Consider the following 12990-nt stretch of genomic DNA (forward strand, 5'->3'; position numbering starts at 1 on the left):
CTCTAAGAGAGACCTTAATGATAGGTGGTTTAGGTTAAGTGGTGCGTTTGGAATGTTGTTGTTGTTATTGGCGGCCATCTACAAAATTAACAAAGTTCGTTTAAGTATCGATTTTAATTTAACATTCAATACCCTTTAAATCAAATTGAATTATTAAATTCTAGAATCCAACGGTAAACCAAATTTCGGTTAGGTGACCTTTATCCCGCAATTTGATTTTAGCTAGGTAGTCAATAAATGACAATTGCAATCCATTTGCAACTTCTAGAGTATGGGATCATGCAATCCTTTTGCATGGCATATTTATCCCATCAACGCCTATTTGTTCCTCATGCTTTGGTGACCCTAAGTTCATGATTCCCAAATCAAGTCGTCCTACTTGTATAGACTTGTAAATTTAACATACATGTGGTTAGGTGACCTTTATCCCACAAGCATGCGAAATTTACCTTAATCATATTAGTTTACTCATAATGGTTAGGTGACCTTTATCCCATCATGAGTTCCCTAATACTTTTAAGTGTCACACAATAGGATGGCGTTTAACTTGTTTACCTTGTTAGTGAAAGGGATTTTGAGTTTTCGTTAATTCTAGTTTGAGAAAACTTTTATACCATACACCAACATGCATTTAGTGCATGGTACTTATGAAAAACCATTTTCATGTCTTGTAATTAAACCAATTACATGATATAAACCATTTTATATATATATGATCCTTATCATGATCTTAATGACCGTTTATTAATGTCCTTTTAGCCATTTCAATTTAACCATTTTAAATTGTCGTTTTGCATGTGATTAACAACGTCTAATTTAACCAATTAAATTTTAGTTTTGTTTGTTGTTAACTTGTGTGATTAACTTGTAGCATACAAACATACAATCCACAATCATGTAAGAAATTAAAACAACCACGCATGCAAAACAAAGATGTTCACAATCTAGCCATTTTGGTAGGCATTTGTTTAGCCGAAAACAAATGCCACGGTTAAGGGGTTATAACACAAAGTTAGAGATTTCAAAATCTCCCACTCAATCTTGCATCCAAATGCTTCTTCTTGAGTTCTTCATCTTGCATCTTCATCTTTTACAAAAAATATATCCTAATACATTTTTCTCTAATAAATGAAAATACAACCTAATCTATTTTACATGCCAAATATAAAATAAATTACATAACCAAAATAATAAATATTACAACCAAATGAATGAATTAATTATTACATACCAAATGAATAATACAAATCATTCAAACACACATGCAATCAACACAAGGTCTAGGCATACATTGTGAACATTAACATGCAACCAAAATATTACCAAATGGAAGAGTCCAAACCCACTTTTGAACCTTCAACAATTCGGCATCCTCCTTAAACCCACCCAAATCCAACAATTTTTGCATTCTTCTTTCATGCATGTACTTAGAATGCAAAGTTGATGGGATTTAAAGCAACAATTCGAAGCATATTTCAACAACTTCGGCTCTAGATACCATTGTTGGGTTTTAACAAGTTCATAATACTTAAAACCTTTTAAGAAACTTATCAAAGCGGAAGCATGTTAATTACCATTTTAGAACTTGTATATCTTTAACCTTTTAAAGTTAAAAACCAATTAGGATCAAGTTGTGATATATACTTACAAACTACAAGATAGTAAGGAAGTTATACCTATTCCAAGCTAGGTAATGAATGATGAAGATGATGATGTTGAATGGAGCCTCAAATGGATGAAACCTCAAGTAGTTATACCCCAAGCTTATCACCAACACCTTGTACTTTGGTTAGGATTTGTTCACACTTGAATTTAACTTGCAAAAAAATAAAATGAACCCTCTTTGCCTTCCAAAAGGCCACGGCCAAAACAGCAGCTGAATGGGGGTTTTGGGCAGTTTTTTTGAAGTCTTTTTGATGTGTTTGAATGTGTGTTGAGTCTCCAAGAAGTCCTAGTACATATGCACATGGGAATCCTTCAAGTAGCCACTCAAAATGCTAGTCAAATGCATGCATATTTGAGACTCCAATGCCACTCACTCAACAAGTAATATAGAATATGTTTTATAAAAGAATTAGTTTTTATAAAAGTTAGATTTTATAAAATCTAATTTATAAAACTTCCATATAATTTTATGTACATTTTTAATATATAAAGTCCATTTATATAAAATGTAACATAAACTTATTAATTATTTACCTATAAATAATTAAATCCAATATATATAAATTATTCCATAATTTATATATATATATACACATCAAGTAATATTTAAGAAAACCATCTTTCTTAAAGTTCAAGTGTTGCGTATTTGATCAATGAACCAATCGTAAAAATCAAATACGAATAAGGTGTCGGTAAGTTTGTTATTGGGTATGACCCGACTTGGATCACAACATATTCGCCACATTAATTAAATATGTCTCTCGGGCATACGAAAAACCTTCACCCACAATGTAACAAACCAAAATTAAATGCAAAGTTTAATGTCTAATAAAAATCTTCCAACATGCACGCAGACTCTCTAGCACAGCGGAAGCCAATTAATCAAGTACCTGAGAAAACATGCGAGTAAACTGTCAACAAAAATATTGAGTGAATTATATGTTTAAATAACGTATAAACTTTAGACCACAAGATTTTAAATGTTAGAAAACATAAAAATATTATTCCATTAATCCATGAGCCACCTAGTAACCACTTAACCATTTCCTTTTCCTTACCATACAACAATATACACTGAACAGGTGTATCTTCAAAAATTACGAAGTACTAATACATTCCGATTATAAATTACTAGCGTGACTAGCTCGAAATGGGGCTGTCAAGCCCGATAGATCTATCCATAGGATTCCCGTTCACCAGTAGAAACCAGTGATTACAGTTACCAAACTAGGGAATACTTTCGTTCAACTCATAATGAATAATTTAAATTTAATTCCACTTGTGTCTAAACGTAAAACAAAAATTGCATGTAATATCATCTTAAAAATACTTTAAATAGTATAAAAATGGGACTATCACTCACCATAAAGCAAATGAAGCAACAACACAGTAATGCGAACAGTAAAAGGTAAAGTGATCAAGAATGACCACAACGCCAACCTATAAATAAAGCAGGTCGATATAAATAACTAACTTAGGTCAAGTCTTAGTATGATAACTATAGTACTTGTTGTAAATAAGCATAGAACATCACTCGGTACGATTCGGTATGATCAGGACAGCGTATAACACGTACTTTCTATTTTTAGAAAGTTTCTATTTTTAGCAGGTTTCCATTTTTGGAAAGTTCTATTTTTGGAAAGTTTCCATTTTAGGAAAGTTTCTATTTTAGGATAGTTTTTCTTAATTAGAAAAGTCAACAAAAGTCAACTAAAAGTCAAAGTCAACTCAAAAGTCAACCTTGGTCAAACTTAGTCAACATTGAAAATTAACGTTTAAAATATATTAATAATATAAGTTACATTAGTCGGGGCATTATAGGATATGTATGCACTCAAAATTTAATAAAAAAAATTTTAAACCTATATATGGCTTGTACATGGTTACAATGCATGTGTATAACTATGGAACAAAATAAATATTAAATAAGCAACAATTATCCAAGCTATAACTATTAAAGTCAAAATTTAAAAAGTGAATTTCTTGAGATCTTATTTGTGCGTCATGAGGATAATCAACAAAGTTGACTTTCAGTTCAGATTAACGCACTAGACAATAAAAAATAATATTTTATTACTTTATAAAACAATTAAAAGATTAAATAATCATATATTTAATAAACATGCACATGATTAAAACATCCCATTAGATCCAGTTACACCACTAATAATTGTCAATATATAAATTCACAAAGTGAGTAAAACGATATACCTTTGTGATGTCCACGTGTAGGTAGAAATGAATCGCCTTGTTAGAGAGAAACCTATTACCAAAAGTATGATTATCTCTTTGGATAGTCCACTACACTTTGAAACAACGCCAATCGATGCTAGTCCAAACTCAAATAACCGATTAATCAACTATTGATTAATTCAGCGAAAAAATTAAATAAGAAATACTCCGTATATGACAATCGTTTTACTTTTAACCGGAACACCAAAACAAAACGTGATGTGTTATGATTATATTACGCCAAAAAATATCATAAGAAAAATTAAAATTTTCCATTCTCTATTTTCGTGTCTGTTTGCTCCACAAAAAAAAACATAATATATATATATAGATATATATATATATATATATATATATATATATATATATATATATATATATATATATATATATATATATATATATATATATATATTTTGTTATATATGTTTGTTAAATTAAGAAATAAGATATTTTTTAACTGAAAAGAATACGGAGCATATATGCAATCCATTTTACCAACTTGTTGATCAACTTAGTCAACATTGAAAATTAAAGTGTAAATTATATTAATAATATTATAATATAAGTTATGCGATTGAAAATTAATGTGTGCATAGGTGAATTCGATCGAGTTTTATAGACCCGTTTGGTGGACCTCAGCTCCGCGATTGTGAAGAGACAAAGGCCAAAAGCTCCGCGATCATGAGCTTCCTGAATCCAGCTCACCCTCAATGATTTCAAAGTTGCCGACAGTTTTAATATATAATATTATATATTTATTTAATTTATATAATTATATATATATTATATTATATTTATGTGCATAGTTAAATTATAAATTTAATTCCGATGTCTCGTACGTTAACACTCGATTAAAGTCCCGGTTTCGGTTTTTCAAATGATGCCTCGTACGCATAGAAAACTGGTATTTTATATTTCGTGTAATGTACCTTTATATATGACAAGACTTAAATCAATGAAAAACTATCCCACTCAAAATATAACTTATTCATTTAAGTGTTTTGATCATTTACTTCTATAAATCAACTTCTCATTGGTTATCAAAATAATTTATTTTAGATCAAACATTTTATATTGTATTTCATCGTTTGTAATATATATATATATATATATATATATATATATATATATATATATATATATATATATATATATATATATATATATATATATATATATATATATATATATATCTTTATTTTAAAAATAAATTTGTTCCTTTATAGTTGAAGTATTTATTTAATAATACAATATTTAGTTTTTCAAAACTAATTATATTTTCAAGTTCATTTTGGAATCGTTCAGATAGTAGAAAAATATTATGTCGTATCATGTTTACGCTGTTGAAACAGTATATATATATATATATATATATATATATATATATATATATATATATATATATATATATATATATATATATATATATATATATATATATATATATATATATATATATATATATATATATATATGTGTGTGTGTGTGTGTGTGTGTGTGTGTGTGTAATTTATAATACAAAGCTTTAATTAAATTCCTTAAAACTTATGAACAAATTATCTTATAAAACGTTTTAATAATAAAGTTCTTCTTAAACCAAAATATTTTTGTACATTTAAAACAATATTAAATAAATATGAAAACTTTGTTTTCCAAAACTAAATATATTTAAGAATCATTTCACTAAAAAGATTATAATAGCAGAAGTTGTTATATCATAAAATGTTTTAGAAAAGCAAGATTAAATATACTCGTAATAGGTTTCAAGTCTTTAAATTAGCGTTTGTTGGTGAAACGTGATATAAAGTCCAAAGGTTAGATAAACGTATGAAAGCATCTTAATGTATAATGTCGATATCCAACGTCTACGTTATTTACATTCCACGTTCCAACTTTAAGATGAAAGTTAAAATAATTATCTTATTAAAATCACGAGGGAAATGTTGTAAAGCATGAATTGAAAATCAAATAGGAATCTCCACTAACTCTTGTCTAGTTCCCGTTAATTGACACTTTGTTCTTATATGTAAATCACTTTACCATTTTTTCGAATACTGTTAAAAAGAAAAGTTTCCTAAGTCAAAGTGGACCTCTCAACAGAGACTCATATTCATACAATGTATCCGATAAATCAATCATTTGATATTATCTTCTAATTCCATCGATAATCATATTAAAACAAATATGTTCACTTAAAGTATTATGCGTTTAATACTTTGTTAACGTTCTCAAGTTATAATATATATATACACATACATACATATACATATTCATATTAAATTGTATGATGGTTCGTGAATCGTCGAAATTTGGTCGAGGTTAAATGAATGTATGAACACAGTTTAAAATTCTTGAGATTTTAACTTAACAAACTTTTCTTATCGTGTCGGAATAATGTAAAGATAAAGTTTAAATTTGGTTGAAAATTTTCGGGTTGTCACAGTACCTACCCGTTAAAGAAATTTCGTCCTGAAATTTGATTGGAATGGTCATGGCTGACATTAGTATGTCTTTGTGACACATATGGGCTGGAAATTAAAGTTTTATCATCATTGAGTAATATAGATAAAATAATTCGATTCGTCATATCTTTTGACGTAGATAGGATTGATTTTCCAGAGTTCAAGGGATTTGGAGAAAATCTTCGTAATAAGATTTGATTCTTCAGTAATCAAGGAAATTAGGATCCAATTTAAATGCGGCCATCCGTTTTGATTCCTCTGTCGAATATTTTACTATAAATCCACCCCCTTCGTTTCCTTACAACTCACACCTTCTATTCTTTCTCCTTTAATTCGTACTTTGAATCATTTGTCAATATGCTCCATCCAGTTCTGGTTCTCGAAATACTCCTAACCTTCATATCTTTCATTCTCCTTTTTTCATCTGCCGTTGGAAGAATCTATTCACTTCTACTATACTCTTGGTTTTATAGTGTTTTTAGTTCTCCCGCGTCTTTATATTGCTATACGCATCCATATACACGGTTTATAATTTCTGAGTTGTTGTTGGCTTTATATCTTCCCTTATATTTCGATGTCTTTGATTCTGTTTTTCTATAATCATTGACATCCATAATTAATGCTATCTCCTATTTGCTACAATTTATACTCCCATTTCTATTTCGAAGCTTCATTCTTTCGTTTCCTCTTCTTGCGATTAAGCACCGATTGTAATGGTCCAGAATTCGCAGATATAAATTTCGGAATGAACATAGTTAATGTTCTAGGAAGAAAATTGTAATGGTACGATTTTGATTTGTCAAATTATCATAATACCTCGGAAAAGACCGAATCATCAAGAAAATATTTTCTTGATATGCTTAGAGGTTAGGTAGAATGTAAGAGTTGTGTACAGGGCACATGATGACGTTTTGGTCTGTAAATCATCACGTTCCTTTAGAAACTCAGCATGACTTACTGTAATATAATCACGTTGATCAAGTGTCATTATATTATACAAACTCATACTTCAGTTCCCAACACTACTTCTAAAACATTCATACTTTAAACTTGAAGGTTTCAGAATTTAGAAACTAAAATAGTTTCTTTTATGATATAACATAGATAGCGCGAAGAGGTAAATGATTTCGGATAACAATAGTTATGAAGATATCTTCAGAAATATCGAAGATATTTATAATGAAAGATACGATGATATCTTAGAATTTTTAAGATCAGAGGATGATGAAGAATATTATCCGCAAGGGTTCTAGAGTAAGGAGTAAGGTATTCGTTAATGACTTCAGTAGATACTGAATCAGCTGGATTCTGTGAAGGTAGGTTTAGTCTTTGTGATTTGTCCACGGCCTCCTTCATACTTTGCCCAATCCGTTTTTCAGTTACAAACCTTCTCTTTTTCTGAGCTTTACCAACACACTATTCTTTATCATCAAACTTTTTACTCTTAAGGTCATTTATAGTTTTTGTTGCTTCATCAGCATTTCGAGAACTATTCCGCAGTTCGGTGTGTTTTTCAGAAACTTCACATTCGAAGTATGCAAGTCCATTATATGTACACATATAACTGTTAGCGTAGACATGCTGCGAGCTTTCAAAATACTGATTGCTAATTCCCAATGATTGGTATGGCAATTCTCGTTACAAGATGCAGATGAATAAATGATGGGGTTTTGATAAATATAATGATTTTTCGGAAAAATCAAGGATCAGTGGAGTTGTTGGTAAGTTTATTGCTAATGTGGTGGAACATAAACGGTTCCCTGGTAACGATGGCGAAAGGGAAACGTATATATCGAGGTTATAATAAGATGTTTCAACTGAAAAGTCGAAGTTGACTTTCCGGAGCTGTGACAAAACTGGCTACTTTAAAAAGGAATAGAAAAGTTATTTTTGCTAATAAATGCCAAAGAATCTGACGCAGATACGTGTTTAAACTTTTACTTTGGTTTCAAGAGTTTTCAGGTACATAACTGTGGGTAACATGTGGTTGGATCATCATCTCGATTGTTCATTATTTGAAGTGTCCTAAGGAAGTTCGAAGGGTTTGAACTCCGATTGTAATCGTTAATATACACATGATGTTCTAGCACAGTTTTGAAGTCAAAGTATAGCTATGAAAGATGTAAGGATTTAAGAGTGATGATTTTGGTTATATCTCGAGTTGAATTCTGAGATTTCAAAATCAGAATATGTAATTGAATTTGAATGAATATGGTTATTTTGATTTCTATAAAAGAATGAATATGGTTATTGTGAAAGTAGGGACTATAGTGGATGATTGCTGAATCAGATTCAAAAAATGTAACATATTAATTGTGAATTCATATATTTCTCGGGTATTACCTACCCGTTAAAAAAATTTCACAATTAATATTTTGTACACAAGAATTTTATTACAGTCTTTATGAAAATATATGTGTGTAAATTTTCTTCAGATGTAACATAGATTTAATGAGTTACTATTAAATTAAACTCATTTGATTTACGGTTGAAACTAGAATTGAATAATCCCTAAATCTTAGAAAAATTTCATAACTTTTACGGAGTATTTCTTCAACATAATTGAAATTTTGAATCAATACTTCGTTATTTGTTGATGCATGATGTTGGTGTTCGTGGAATTCTTGTGAACTTCGCAAGATACGAATGATGTTGTCTGAAAAGTTTCGAGTACATCGATGATAAAAGTGTAAAATCAAACATATATTCGAATAATACACTTGATTTATTATGAATTGGGATTTATTGAATTGAGACAGAGATTGTAATTAACGATGGTTAAGTTGCGAACGAAGGACGTACATCAGTGCATATTCGTAATATGAATTAACCGAGTAGTTAAGATTCACATATAATAGCTTAGTACGGAAAGATTTATTATGGTTTAAAAATTTATATATATAGGATATACATATAAATCTTTCGGTGGAAATGAGTTAATACTTCATAACTCGTTGATACAATATACTCGTTGTTGATTCGTGATGATGTCCGCAGTGATTCTTGAACTGGCGGAATTTGTGATGTTATATGTGTTGCTGATTCTGATGATGCTGACGGCACTGACTGTGTTGGTGATGCTACGGTACTGTTGATGCTGTTGGTAAAACAAGTCTAGCTTGTAAATCACACACCATTCTTATAAGGTTTCTACCCTTCCTCCTATAATTTTGGTTTACTCAACTGATTTATGTTTAGGGTGTAACGACCCGACCAAAACCGTTATTGACGGCGTCGTTAACTTAGGTCCCGTTGCGTGGTCGTAGTCCCTATATGAGACTCGTTTGACCAAAATTATGTCACGTTCATTTGAAAGGTACAAAGTTTAGTTTAACAAACGGATCGACAACAAGTTTAAGTTTACAAAGTTATAAAGTATGAATGAAATAACTTGCGACATAATTAGTTTGAAACCACAGTTGCTATAAATAGCGTAAGTAAGTAGACAAAAGTTGAATCCAAAAATGCTATCCCTAGCGTATGCATGCATGGTAGACTCCAATCAAGTAATCAAAGAGTGCGGAAGCGTGTAACAAATAGCCATGTATAAACCTGAGAAAACATAGAAGAATCTGTCAACGCCAAAAACGTTGGTGAAATCATAGGTTTAAGTAAGTGAGTAAAAGTAAAGTAAGTCGAACCACAAGATTTGCAAAGTTGAAATAATAGTACATTCTAAAAGTTAATATTCACGAGCACCCAATTATCAAAGCTTAACGTTCCGTCCGTTGAATACCCCATCAATTAGTGCTAGAACAACACTGTTCCCGAAAATATATTTCATCCGTAGACGGTAGCGAACCGTCAAGGATGAGGGTTGTCAACCCATATGGCCATATAACATAAGTTCTCGCTTACACCATCTGATGTAACTAATGATAATCGGATTGAGGATTTTCGTTCTAAACTCGTATGTAGAATGTTTGTTTTCCCGTTCTTGTGTTCACTTAGTTCAAAAGAATCGTTTATGTTTTCTCATCCCAAAAGTAAGTTTAAAAGCGTAAAAGTGGGACTATGATCTCACCTCGAGTGCACGAGTATAAAGGTACTTCAACAAGTAAACGTGTGCATGAAAGTTGCTTAGCCTTGACCTAAACAAGTAAGTTATATCAATTAACCGGTTACGACACAAGGTCGGGTGAAATGTGTTCAATTAGTCCTATGGCTCGTTACGACTCGATTAAGTATAGCATGTGAATCACGTTGTCAAGTTTCATACAAGAAACAAGTATAAAAGCATGTTAGAATGATTGTATAAAAGTTTGGTTAAGTTTGACTAAAAGTCAAACTTGGTCAAAGTCAACGAAAAAGTCAACGCGTTCGGGTCGGGTCCCGAACTATTTTTCTATGCTAAATATTCATATACAAGTATATTAAAACAAGTTTCATGTGAATCGGAGGTCGATAGCTAGTCAAACATTTCGCGTGAAATGCGCCAAACAAAGCAGAATCTGGTCAGGCCAATCCGCGCGCCGCGCGGGGATGGGGCGCGCCGCGCCACCATCTGGGCAGAGATTTCTGGTCAGTTTTTCAAAGTATGCACGAACCAAAACATTTTCCAACCCAACTCTTGACCCGCAAACACTTATAATGCCTATCATATATCGTCGAAAAGGTATTTTGACGAGGAATACAACAAACCACATATCATCAATCAAAAACATCATTTACAATAACCGAAAACTCGTCAATTGATCAAGAAAGGTTTATTTTCAAAGTTTCAAGTTCGTAAAACGTATTTTATGATTCGGGAATCCAATTTACACATACGATATGCCGTTTTGAAGGTAATGAAGCATACATTACAACTAAACACTTACTAATAACATTTCATGGCATTCGAAACATCAAAAGCTCGTTTTAAGTCTATCAAACCCTAACCAAAATCCGCAAAAATCAATATTCATGTTTTTGAAGTTTCCTTAATCAACCTACGCATCAAAACGAAGCTAGTGATACTAGTAACACAATTAAAACATGAACTTTAACAATTTAGCAACATTAACTCATCCAAAATCAAAGATTTAGCACACCCATTTCAAATGTTCAAACTAGTTACTCAAAACAACGAATCGAGCAAACAAAACATATATTCATGTTATACACGAGCCATAGACACTAACTAACACCATTTCAAGTCAAAAACACGAATTTAGAGAAATCTAGAGTTTTAGAAATGTTACCCAAACGAGATGAAGTTGGTATCAAATTGTAGAGGATGAAGAGAGGATTCCAAATATGTAATTTGTTTTGTTGTAAGCCTCCTAGATCGAATTTAGATGATGAATGATTGAATTGGGTGTTTGTGTGTGTGTTCTTGCTAGAGAGAAAGAGAGAGAGATGGAGGTGATTGAATGGTGGTGATTGGGGTGGACTAGTTGACCTAGTCAACTAGTTTGCCCCGTGTCAATTTTAGTCCCTCGAGTTTAGAAGCGGGTGCGGGAATTAACCAAACGAATATTTTTAAAACGCTCGAGTAAACGGGTGATGTCAAAATTACATAGCGGGAATATAATGAACGTTACTCACGGAAACTATTAATTTAAATACGAAAGATTATGTTTAAAAAAAAAAGACGGTGTTAAAATTAAATTTAGCGGAAAAACGCGGGATGTTACATTATCCACACCTCAAAAGAAATTTCGTCCCGAAATTTAGTTGGAAGTAGTAGTTGTTGAATCTTCCTCGAGATCTTGTGTTGCCAATTCTACGAATGAGGGAGAAGTACGTTCTAGGGTATTTCAACGAACTTTGACGGTCGGGGTTTCACGTCGTCTTAGAGTTTGGGTTCACGATTCATGGTTTCAACCGGTCCTCCTAGGAATGAAGTTTATTGTCGATAGTAAGCTCATCGAAAAGAAATGACAAGTTCTTGTTTCGCAATACACGTCCTTAAGTTGACACATCGAATGTAGGATAAACGGAGACTCAAAATGAGTCGGAAAAATCTAAACGGCTAGCGACGGGTCCAAAACACCCCAAGAATTTAAAGGATCAAAATATCGCGGATTTAGCTTCCTACGTTTTCCCGAAACAGATTGCACCTTTCCAAGGTGCGACTCTTAACATGATGCGGTTTCCCACGTGGAATTTTGAAATGTTTACGTCTAACATCGGCGTAGCTCTTGGTGATTACGAGTCGCGTAGGGTTTTACCTGAATATGAATAACTTTTCTCGGTTGCTCATGAATAACCTCGGCCCCGGTGAATTGATCATCGTTTACTTGGTTTCGACAAAAAGGAGGATGACGTTTCCGGTCACATGTGGTTTCAAAAGGAGTGACGTTAAAACTCGAATGAAAATCATTGTAGTACGAGGATTCGGTTAAAGGAAAATACTTTTCTCAAGTAAATTTGAAGTTGGTAATACAAATTCGTATTATGGTTTTCAAGACTTAAATCGTATGTTTGTTCGGTCCGTCGGGTTGTGGATGGTACGCGGTACTCATGTCTAAACGCGGTCCCGAGGCTTTTTGTAAGGTACTCCAAAATCTAGAAGTGAAACGAGGATCTCGATCCGAAACGGGGTACATTTCCCTAAGGCATATTGAACAAGTTTGCTAGGAATGGAAAACGTTAGCTAGGAAAAGTTTCTCAAGACATTCGCGTCGCGGAAGATTCATCGGTT

This window comes from Rutidosis leptorrhynchoides, chromosome 2 (genome assembly GCF_046630445.1).
Source record: "Rutidosis leptorrhynchoides isolate AG116_Rl617_1_P2 chromosome 2, CSIRO_AGI_Rlap_v1, whole genome shotgun sequence".
Taxonomy (NCBI): Eukaryota; Viridiplantae; Streptophyta; class Magnoliopsida; order Asterales; family Asteraceae; genus Rutidosis; species Rutidosis leptorrhynchoides.